Source organism: Amphibalanus amphitrite, unplaced genomic scaffold (assembly GCF_019059575.1).
Source record: "Amphibalanus amphitrite isolate SeventyFive unplaced genomic scaffold, NRLGWU_Aamphi_draft 000006F_arrow, whole genome shotgun sequence".
Lineage (NCBI taxonomy): Eukaryota > Metazoa > Arthropoda > Thecostraca > Balanomorpha > Balanidae > Amphibalanus > Amphibalanus amphitrite.
This window is the reverse complement of record NW_024881502.1, coordinates 2,499,272-2,511,605: the sequence shown is the minus strand read 5'-3', so window position 1 is coordinate 2,511,605 and position 12,334 is coordinate 2,499,272. Positions and strand designations below refer to the sequence as shown.

General features: G+C 44.5%; 1 protein-coding gene across 3 annotated transcripts in view; it reads left to right on the top strand.

The window, feature by feature from the left end:
• The window catches only part of LOC122377734 (surfeit locus protein 1-like), a 108,142-nt gene that overhangs the window by 85,704 nt on the left and 10,104 nt on the right, over positions 1 to 12,334 (top strand). The window lies entirely within an intron of this gene.

The window sequence follows — 12,334 nt, the reverse complement described above, 5'->3', positions numbered from 1 at the left end:
ATCAAAATGATATTAACAGGGTCTTGTAGGCAATTGATAAGGCTTTGATTTTTAATTATAAAATTAAATTGAAGTGACCTTAAAATGCATTTGACCTTGAATTAAAACAGACAAATTTAAATAGCAAAAAACACGCCACCTTCGATTTGAGTAATTTTTACATATTATGTCCGTCACAATGTTCCTAACCATCTGTGAAAAAATTGGAGTGGGCCATTCATAACTTTCGCGGCAAGTTATGTTTTCATGCATCAACATCACCGATAGGCGTTATCACAAGTGTATTCGCGGCCATTGGGGCGACGTAAGAAAAGAAGAAAACATCTGGTCCCAAGAGCTTTAAATTATCAGTTAGCATTCAACTTTTCCTTTATGTGTAAAGAATCTACCATTAATTGTTAGATAAAATTGCATTGAAAATCTTCCTTTTATGTTTTTCCATCGTTTGCACAATATATTCTTTTACCAAGCTAAAAACACTAATTATTAATAGTTCCAGCACCATCGTCAAGAACAATTAGGAGGGCTTGAAGTGAATACAATAATCTAAACGGCCTTGCAAGATGTGAAGATCACTTCTAAAATTGCTTGTAGAAATATTGAAGGCAAAAGTTCAACTTTTTCACAAGACGGATGTCTATAGGGGCATTCCACGATAGATCGACCAAGGCCTAACACCCGACCATTTTTGATTTTGATGAAATCTTGTCTTTAGGGTTCTCTTATGCCCTGAAGTCAATGGTGACAACGCCAGACCCCTACGGTCAGCGGTTTAGGAGATATAGCCCCGGGCATTTTGACGAGGTCACTCTGCAGAGTGATTTTTGAGGTGCTATATCTCCTAAAGTAATGAAGGAAATGCATTAAACCTGTACATCGTTGTGATCGCGGTGAAATGAGCAATTTATTGGCTATCTCGGATTTCCAAAAAAAGTTATTTTGATTTTTAGCTGTGACGTCATCAATTTTTAAATTTTCTGGCTACCCCCCTAGTACATTAAAATTTGTCATTATTTTTGCTCAGAAATATAGATCGGTCAATGTTCTTTTGACTGTCAAAAAATAAAAATGGTAATCTTTCTATAAATATTTTATTTTATTTTTTGAAAACAACTCTGTAATATGAAATTTGCATACATTTGCTCTGAAACGACAAATAGGTGCAGCTGGCACGGACAGTGGAAGGACTGGATTTATAAATCACCTAAATAATATTTTCTTGAATATTTTTCGCAACTGGAACAAAGCGTAAGATATTTTAATTTAACATTCTGTATTTCCCAAAAGTATGATTTAAATTGATCGAGCGTTACAATAACGTAAAACAATGTAGTTTGTTTGTAGTAATGAGTGCAGACGATCAAGGGGAAAACCCTTGAAGCTGAGTCCGAGTTACTGTGATACAATTGTGCCCTAGTTGCGACCCACCCGCTGTGAACAAACAATGGGGGAACACTACACCGCCTGGTCGGTATCGCTCCGTGACAAACACCCCTCCCCCGGCGCGTCGGTCCACAGCCCACACGTTCCGCCAGACAAAGACGTTATCATCGGAGACGCAAGCAATTTGCGTGTCAGTCTGGTGAAGGGCTGTGCCAGAGACGGTCTGAAGACTGCGCCATGACCAGGAATTATTGTGCTGACCCATTCAAGCGTCACAAAAGAAAAATAAGCCGACAGGTTCGGCTTGCAAGCAAGAGTTTGATCAATCAGGTGAACGATCCGCGGCTAAAGGAAGGCGACTACCTGTGTATAGATTGTAAGGTCAGGCTGACAAAACGACCAAAAAGTTTACCCGTGGAGGAAAGTTTGGTGTCACAGCCCCAAAGTGATTCTGGAAGTCAAGATGAAGATCATTCAGCACCATCGGCAGACACATCACTCTCTGAGGTGGAGGTCAACCGACAAATCACGGAAGACGTGCTCCCTCTTCTTGGCGTATCTCCTCTAACGACAAGTAAGTAAAAAATTTCTTATCTTTTTTCTTCCCAGCGTGTGTAACTAGTTTCACCATTCCTGCGCTAAAAAAACAAGTGTGTGTGTGTGCGTGTGTGCGTGCGTGCGTGCGTGTGTGTGTGTGTGTGAAATCTGACCTGTATTGAGACGAAGTTGAGCTTCGGCAGTTGATATCTATGCTGAAAAGAAGTCATATTTCTTTCACGTGTAGCAAAGCTCAGAAAATAACGGCTCCATTATGACCTTTACAGAAGGAAAAAACGAGCCGCAGAAGCGTGGTTCTGCGTCTGAAAAGCTGAAAAGGGCGTCAACGTCGCTGAAGCGGAAGTTTCAGCGTGCTTTGCAGACGGACATCCCGACGCCTGAAGGAACGCCTGCCAAGAGACGGAAAGCTGCTGTTTGTGTGGCCGTGATCTCGTTCCTGTCTTGGTGCTTTGCCGTCTGTTATTGCAACTGCAATAGAAATGCACTCCGTTGTTTATGGCTTTTATTGCATCCAGCGTTGAAAATGATGATTCGCTGATGAAATACCTAGTCACATTACACCACCTTTTGCCTTCCTGAAACTACCAATTATTTTGTTCGTTTATAATTAGTCGGTTCGTAAATATGCTTTGCAAATCGACTGTCGGTTGGTCATTTGAGCTACGTTGATAAACAAGGCAGCTGTGGCAGCTCAAAAGTATGTAAAATTTTGCCATTATATTGACTCCTGTGCAAGTAATATTAAAGTTCTTTTTTTTTGTTATCAAAAGTGAAGTTAAAGAGAAGAATATTATATGCCGAAACCCAGATAACCTCTTTTTGGAAGTAACTGGTCCTCGCAGATGTGTCTTATATTGCTTAATAACCCGATTCTGTAAATCAGAGTTTGTAGTGCGATTTTCAAAAAATAAAATAAAATATTTGTAGAAAGATTACCATTTTTGTTTTTTCCCAGTCGAAAGGAAATTGACGGAACTTTATTTCTGAGCAAAAATAATGGCAAATTTTAATGTACTAGGGGGGTAGCCAAAAAGTTTAAAAATTGATGACGTCACAGCTAAAAATCAAAATCATTTTTTTGAAAATCCGAGATGGCCAATTAATTGCCCATTTCACCACGATCACAACGATGCAAAGGTTTAATGCATTTCCTTCATTCCTTTAGGAGATATAGCACTTCAAAAATCACTCTGCAGAGTGACCTCGTCAAAATGCCCGGGGCTATATCTCCTAAACCGCTGACCGTAGGGGTCTGGCGTTGTCACCATTGACTTCAGGGCATAAGAGAACCCTGTAGACAAGATTTCATCAAAATCAAAAATGGTCGGGTGTAAATCTGATAAAATTTTGGTCGATCTATCGTGGAATGCCCCTATAAACCTATTCAACGTGCATGGGCGCCGCCACCGGGGGGGACGGGGGGGACGCGTCCCCCCCAGTCTCAGAATGGAAGGGGGACGTCCCCCCCAAACTCATTACGGAGCGAGCGAAGCGAGCTTAGTCTTTCGTAGATAACGGAAATTTTTTAGTATGAGCGGCCGGCACGCTTTTGCGAGGCTTATATCTCAGGAGCCACTTGACCGAATTACATGCCATAATTTTCGGTAGGGTAGCTTTATTCCTTCTAACAAGTGTTGGACTATTCCCGATGCATGTGGGTGACCCCTTATGCACGTGCCACGTGAAAAATGAAGAGGTGTCAGTTTTGTAACCATTGCAATATCTCGGTAACTACTGGGCCGATTGCGCTGAAAGTTGGCATGTATAGGTAGGTACCCACTAGGCAATGCAAATTAATGTGCTAGTTGGGGTGCTGCTGCACGTGCGCACGTGCAGGGGTCGATTCCAGATCTCGAGAACGGCTGAACCGATTGTGCTGAAATTTGATACATGGTTAGGGACCGGTTAGCATATTTACGTCTGGACAACGAGTTGCGGGGAAAAGTGCTGATTTTGTTGCAGTTTTAGGAGCCGGTGATTAGGCTGGATTTTTGGGTTACTTTTTCGTTCCGACTCATGTATTTCATAGTGTTTAGCTTTTGAATATTTTAGTTCTTTCAGATAAATATTACTTGTCTTACAACTTTTGTAAAAAGGTTTCATTTTTTATAAGCCGACCTTCTGAGTCCTAAAAATACATCACCACTACAATAATTGTAAACAAACAAATGGAGCACCACTTGGCTCTGTTCCAAGGCGCTTTTTAAGTTTATCTGGTGGTTTCCGTACTTTTGTGCGTCGTTTTGTTGGATGTTTTCAATCCCTTAAGATTGACTTATATCATATTTAAGAAGCATGTGACTGAATACAATCCGAAGTATCCAGGAGGCTGACAGAGGTCCTGACTCCTGAGCAATATCAATATCAAGTTGAACTTGAAGTTATGAAATTTTGGTTGATAAACGCAAGTTAAACGGGCTCATATATCAGCAAGAAAAAGTAAAATTAAAAGAGCTTATTGGCCGAAATCAACCTATAATATTGCAGATGTTTGACTGCAGAATGGAGAATGGAACAATACTGAAGAGCGCGCTGAGCAGGATCATGCCAGAAAATGTTGACTGATGAGCACACTGCGCATATTGATGTATTGGTATGAATATTGAATGATAACTTACAACAGCAAGAAAAATTAGTGCTATCAAGTTAAAAATCTAGAATGAATGGACTTTGGCAGCTTTACTATGCTCAGATGCTAATAGCTATGCAAATTGTAATGTGCATCAGGTACTCAGTGACTGGCAACTGAAACATGCGATCATTCCATTGCTACTGGAGGAGAAAGCTTGGATCACTAAATCCACTTTATGTTGATTTTGATGTTAATCATTACTGTATTTCTTGAAAAAAGGATTGTTATAAAATTGTCAATGTGACAATCCATGCAACGATGTGATCATATAATGTGTTCATAGTCATTCGTGATAGTGATTGTTGGTCCAATATACAATGGCAAAGCTCTCAGTCTCAGAGTTTCTTCCTGTGGATGGCCAGCAGTGACTCAGAGCTTAGAAGTATTAGTTTTCTTCACAGTGCTGGGATAAAAAGTACTGAGGGTAATCTTCCACCAAGGAACTCTACTTTGACATGGTATGAGATGTAGGCACAAGCAGGTAGGTGCTTAGTTCCTATAGTCAGCAGTTGTGTAGGTTTAGTCTGGTTAGCTTAGATTAGGTTATGTTAGTTTTTTAATTTGCCAAGTGTCCATAAAAATGTGACCTGAGCAATGAGCATACCTGAATAACCTGACAGCTGACCTAACCTCAATCATCACACATATTTGCAGCCTACCGAAGACCTGCATAGCAGTAGCACCCAGTTATAGGTAGGTACTCACCCTAACTCAATCTTACCTGCTAACCTTCAACTTGCCAATAGTTTGCTCACCTTGCCAAGCTGCATCCAGGGAAACAGTCAACTGAGGAACTGGCTCATTGGGTGGCTGGTGTGAGTCTGTGCATTTTAAGTGTTTCTTCTCTGAAGCTGCTCTGCACTGCTGTATGTCATGTTAGATGCTCAGAAAATGTGGGAAATGATTACTAAGCTACTTAAGTGCTTTGTTAATGCTCGAGACATGAACAAGTACAGATCCTGCAGGGTACAGATATGAGTTAGGTGCTAGGTGAGTACTCTTACCTCATGTTATGTGAGGTAAGAGTATGTTATGTGAATGTGCTGTTCCCTGTTGAGTGTTGAACCATAGTAAGCATACAAACAAGCACAGGGTCACAGTTATATTTAATCTCCACATAAACATACCACAAAAACGGCCAAATAGCCTCACTCAGAACACACAAAGAACTTAAGCCTTTGCAGGCACAAAAATGCTTTGATTTACAGGACAGGTATACAATATAGGTATCCTCTGTCCTTGGGGATCTTGCTGCCAAGTTGAGGTACGATGACTGAACTTCAGGATTGATCAACCCTTTCTTCTCAGCCACTGCATATATACGAGAAAGACCAAATACTTGTTTGTAAACTGCCTTGAAAAGTTAATGATCCACCTTCAATTTTGATGGCACAAATAAAAAAGTTCCCTCTCCTTTTGGAATACACAAAGCAAAATATTTAATAACTTCTAGTGGATGGACAAGAGCAATTCAGCTTCCCCTCCTTAGTTAACTTCTGGCACTGATGAATTACACTGACGCTTATTCGATTCATATTTTGTAACAAACGCGCTAAAACTGCAATATAACAGCACTATATGCTTCTTGACAAAATGCAAAAGTAGTAAAAATTTAGCTCCGATGGCATTCATTCTTGGTGCAAACGTAATTACAAAATATTTCGTAGTAACTATTAAATTCCGGCCGAAAACAGTGCACGGTTTAAAAAAGAATCATTCCAATGACGGTCCATTCTTGCGGTCCTGAAATCGCCACTATTTCCGGCCTCTCCAACGCAACTCGTTGTCCAGACGTAAATATGCGACCGGTTAGTAGGGTACCGTGCAAAAGTCAGTTGGGACACATTTTGCACGTGCGCACGTGCAGGGTGCCGCTTCCAGACCAGAGCTCGAGAACGGCTAGGCCGATTGCGCTCAAATTTGGCACATCGTTAGAGACCGGTTAGTAGGGTGCAGTGCACAAGTTAGTTGGAAGTACCCCCTTGCAATTTCGCACGTGCAAGGCCCACCCTCTCGCTCGCTCCGTTGGTCGCCCCAAAAGGCGTTTTACTGGTTGTTATCCATACTCGAAATTTGCTTAGGCCCTTCTGTCCAATGAGACCATTTCAGAGCCGGAAGGATGAAAGAATTATTGGGAGACATTGGTCTGGGCAGCCATCCCAGTGAGCCACAATTTGGCTGAACCCGACCAATTGAACAGGCAGCCCAGCCCACTGGCATTCACTGCGCCCGGCAAAGGACTATAGCTCCAGTGGAGCCATTCCTGCATGGGATAGTTGCCCGTCCAGCCCGGAGCAGGGGGATTGCGGCGTGGAGGAGAAGGATTTGACTGTCCTGAGGATGGAAGAGATAGAACGGTGCCGAATCTGAGAGGGTCCAGGAGGTTTACATACTCAGTATATGGGGCGTGGGCCTACATGCATTGGTCTGACCCCTGACACCTCGGCCAACAAAATCTCCAGCTCTTGTCCGACCTGTCATCGCGGAACTGCCGATTTTTGATATCGTCATCAACGTGTGTCGTATAACACGACTGGCCGAAAATGGGCCTAATATATTTCGTCAAACCAGCCAAGAGAGCATGACTTTAAGCCAATTCGACATCGGAGTCAAAATCCGAACAATTTCGAAGACTTCAACTCCGACTCTAGCCAAAACTATCAACTCCGACTGATTCCGGCTCCGACCCCACAGTTCTGCAGTCACACGACACTAAATTTCCAGCTTCTAAGAAATAAGCTATGCGGTTGAGAGGACAACAAAACTTTGAGACGACTTGACGACTACTTCACTTGGTGACCTGACCTAAGGTTTTCTGGTATCAAGCTTGTTACACGGGCTGCAAAATCCGTATTTTGGAGCAGTTTTGCCCGATTTTTTTTTGCCAATTTTCGCGGCGCTTCGCGCCGATTCATGCATAACCCAAAAAGAGAGATTGTTACTATACAACGCCCCCTCCCCCACGCGGGTATGCAATATGCATTTCCTATGCAATATGCATTACCGATCAGATTAGTGGCATAGGCATCAGCAATTATAGCCTGATAGAGCACTGGAGGTTTTGCCGTGTCAAATTGAATCGGACATCGGATGTGTACATAGGTAGGTACTTGGTGGGTAAACGGTCTATAGCCATACCTAAACTACTTTCCTCAAACCAGTTGTTTTGCCATAGTTATGAGTTTTTATGCTTAAAATGGTCAGAAAATAACATAATGAATATTTGCAAAGAGGATTTTATTTTATTTTTACATAAGAACTGTTTTCCATCTTTCGTAGAGGCTTCCTATATTGCAGCGGAAGCTGATTACGCGTTGACCAAGCATACTCGTATTACGTAGTTCAAACCAGCTGAATGCTGATTGGCTAGCATTTTTCCGTAAGGGAATGGATTCCTCGGTAATGGAATGACAAAGTGCACTGGCGGATCCAGGGGGGGGGCATTAGGGGCATATGCCCCCCCCGACAGGAGCCTGGGGAGGGCATTCAGTACAAGTATGCCCCCCCCCCGTTCAGACTTACTCTTCTTACGCCTATAACGAGGAACTAAATAAAAATGGATTAGAAATCCTTCCTAGTAACTACTTTTGTGATTAGAGTCGTTTTAGTAGCCTCAATTTAGTTGTCATTGCTTTATTTTGTAAGTATGTTGCTTCTTAGTTCTTACCACAGGGGAGTCATGCCGCTTCAACACTTTTGACCGTATTGTCTAACGATGGCACTCATATTGCGCAAACCAGGTATCGGCCGCCGCCTATGCTTGAGAATAGGGACGGTTAGAATATGATTTACCTTTATCAGTATGGCCGCAGCCAGTGCAGCGTAACCGGGGGGGGGGGGGCACAAGGGGCGCGTGCCGCCTCATTAGATGCATGGTGCCCTATGGGCCCGAGAGGCCCTGCAGTGCCAATTGGCCGCTCAGGGTCCAAGCATGCCTTATTTCGACTGAGATAAGACCCGCAGGACTCGTGAGAGCACCTCACGGAGTCACGGCCTCCTGAGTCGCCACACATCACACATCTCCATAAGGGCCCCACTCCGGCTTCTGAGGGCCCTGTGCTGACCTCTGAGTGACCTTGCTGACCCATTAAGCGTCAGCTCAGCTTTAATTAGGGTCCTGACCCATACCCGCATGGAACGGCTCCACACCAGTGCCTCTGAGGGCCCATAACGGCGCCTGTGACTTGTGAGGGTCTCACACTGGCGCCTTTGAGGGCCCAACACCGCCAATCTGAGGGACTAACACCAATATTTCTTAAGGCCCTACATCGGCGGCCGCTCTGAGGGCCCCACACTGGCGCCTCTGAAGGTCTTACACAGGCGCATCTGACGGCTACCTACCTGCAACTCTGTGGGCCCCACACTGGTGACTCTGAGGGCTCCCAGTGACGCCTGAGAGTACCACGCCGGTCTCCTGGATCCCACAGGGCTCCTGAAGGCCTCTGCTGGCCCTTGCTGGTCTCTTGAAGACCCCTTGCCCCCATGCATGTGTCTCTGAGGAGTGAGGACTCCCACAACGATGCCTTTGAAAGTCTTCACCGGCGACTGAGAGGGCACCACACAGACACGTCTGAGGGCCCTACACCGCCACCTCTGACACACCAGTGTCTCCTGAGGTCCCACATAGGCGACTCTGAGGGTCCCACACTGGCGCCTCTGGGGCCCCACACCAATGCCTCTGGCAGTCAGCCACCGGTAACTCTGTATGTCCTACACCGGTGACTCTGAGGGCCCCACCGGCGTCTGAGAGTACCATGCCGATCTCTAAGGACTCCACAGGGCTCCTGAAGATACTGCCGGCCCTCACTTGCCGGCCTGTGAAGGCCCATTGTTGGCATCATACGGCCCGTTACCGGCCTCTGAGGGCCCTTTGTCGGTCTCTGAGAGGTCCTACTGGGTTATTAAGCATTCGCATTTCGCACCAACCACTCCAAGGGCCCCACACACAGCCATCTGTGAATGGTGTGGGCTTAGCGCCACACCAGTGTCTGAGGCACCACAACGGCGTCCATGTGAGGGCCTCACACCAGCACCTTAGAGGGCCCACACCGGCTCCTTTGTGGTTCTTGCACCAGTGCCTCTGAGGGCCCCACACCACTGCCTCTGGGGAACCCACACCGATACCTTTGATGGTCCCTCGCCAGTACCTCTTAAGGTTCCACACCGGCGACCCTGGGTCGGCTCTTTACCTACACCAGTCATTCTGAGGGCCCCACCGGCCCCACCAATTTTCGTCGATTTCTGGCGCTGCCCGGGTGTTTGTCCCAAAAGCCTCCTCCTCCTGGATCTGCCAATGGGGGTCAGGTGTCCTACCATTTCTGTTTTTTTTTTTAAGAAAAAAAAAAACTCGTGTCAGGGCTGTGACGAAAAATAAGTGGCCTAAATCCGATGAGAAAACAGGATTTGGGGGTACCCTAGGTTTGGCTCCGTGACCTGGTATGCCCCCCCCGCGCTGACACCCTGGATCCGCCAGTGACAAAGTGTAGTCTATATATGGGAATGACTTCAGACTTCAAACCTAAAATCAATACCGATATCTTTGGCGGGTGATCGTTGGGCCATAAAAGCTCTTGATTTTTTAATTCTTGTCTCAGCTCAAGCTACAAAACTGTTACTTCAGTTTAAAACCCTTTGTTAAAAGTGGCATATTTGCTTTAAAGGGACCCTCCCACCTTCAAAAAAGTTAATGAATTGGCATGAAAGCGATGTCGCTCGGTTCAGGAAGAGCGAAAACGAATATTTACCAAATTTCATCGAAAAATATTCACCGGTTTTCAAGATATTAGACTTTTACTATTGTTTACTTTCTGGGATCTCCGCTGTTCCTAGCGACTTTATTTGAAAGTGCGGCATTTGTTGCGCGCAAAGCAGCATATACTACCGCGTGCTACCAAACGTTTTAGTAAAAGATTTAAAAATCGTTACACCTCCGCTGACGTCACAAATTCTAAGGGGGCATACCAATGCATTAGCCCCTTAGAATCCGAAAACTGCAAGTTTGAAATTCCATATCTCCGAATTAAAGCATTTTTCGATGTTGTGAGTGCCCAAACCGGTATTTTCAGGCCATGGCCACCAATTTGGCTATCTCAACTCAAAACTAATGTTAAGGTGGGAGGGTCCCTTTAAACGTTCAATACATCGGACCGAAAAAGCCACGGGTCGGTACGAATGTCTATTTTTGGGTTTTCAGTCGGTCAGTCCGTCCCCCCCAGTCAAAAATCCGTGGCGGCGCCCCTGTCAACGTGTGACAACTCAGCCGGTATTTCGTCGCTTACAGCCCAGCTTTCCCTAGTGACCGATAGAGGCGCTGCTATCGATGTCCACCCGTGCCGCCTAACGCGCAACCGCGCGTGACCTTGAAAGACAGAGTCAAGACATTCTTGCTTGTGTACACTTTCTGAAATGAATGGTTGCTGATTAGTGATATCCCAAACTCTGCGAGAATGGAAATGCATAGTCATCGTAGTCAAGCATTCACGTTCCATTGTAAAAGTGTCTCAGGCAAACGGTATTTTGCGGTGAATTTTGAGCCGTGTGGAAATGCATCATGAAATAAATTCAACGAAAACATTATCACGCAACGATATCTTCACGTCTTTTGATCTTCACTATACGAAAGAACATACATTTTTGAGTATGTATGGGGAATTTCTAGGTAATCCGATAATAAATATGGCAGTTAGAGTCCTGCTAAGAGTAACATGTCGCCGGCTGAGGCGGGATCGGCCGACGCGGGAAACGCAGCAGTCACAATTTTGTGTTTACACGTTCATATTTCAATTGTTTACCAACCTATTTTCAGAATTCTTTCACCATAAGATTGCCTGTACATTTCTTAGTCTTCTCACAAAATTTGACGCGAATCGAACGTAATCAGCGGTAAGGAGCGCGATGTAAAGACGGAACCGTTCCGTTCCTTCCGTCCCGGCACAGTCTACAATTCAGGTGGCGCGTAGCGGTCGGCGCCGGCTGCCGAGTCGCCGCGTCGCCGCGGCGACAGGATGTTCACTTTACACCGCTATTACTAGAACAGTTGTGAACCGATTTTCTTATTGCTTGCACGATGAGATGTGCAATTCAATTCTGGACAGGTAGCCATAAGTAATTTCGCATCAATATTATGAGATATTGGCGAAAAACAGGAGGGGTGGGGCGAAATTCACTCTTCCCCCTCCACTGCGCGTGCTAACATACGTTTGCATATGTGCCATTTTCTTCAAAACTTATGAATGGCCCACTCTATTTTTTTCACAGGTTGTTAAGAATATGGTAGGCAATAAAATATATGAAAATGAGCCAAATCGAAGGTGGCGTGTTTTTTGCTATTTCAATTTTTGTGCTTAAGAACAGAGTTAAGCAAATTTCAAGGTCATATATTTAAGTCGATGGAATTCTAAACAAATGCTTAAGAAATTACCTAAACAGTAAGGTTTATTTCATTCAAATCAAACAAGTACAACCAAAGTTATGGTCGTTCAAAAATATAAAGATGCAACATTTTGTAAAAATGTGATGCCCTATATTTAGAAGACCTGTGGTCAGAATGTGCAAAAAACATCAATGTAATGTCCGGGGCGACACAGGAACTCGCTCACAAATTTATAATGAAATCGCTGATGGTAAGGTGCAAAACAGCCGATTTTTGTTCGATTTGACGTGGAATGCCCCAGCTGTTTTCGACATAAAATGGCGCAGATAAATACTACTTTACTGCTGCATTTGCCGTTGGTGGAAGTCGCTGGCTATTTTTCTGGCTGA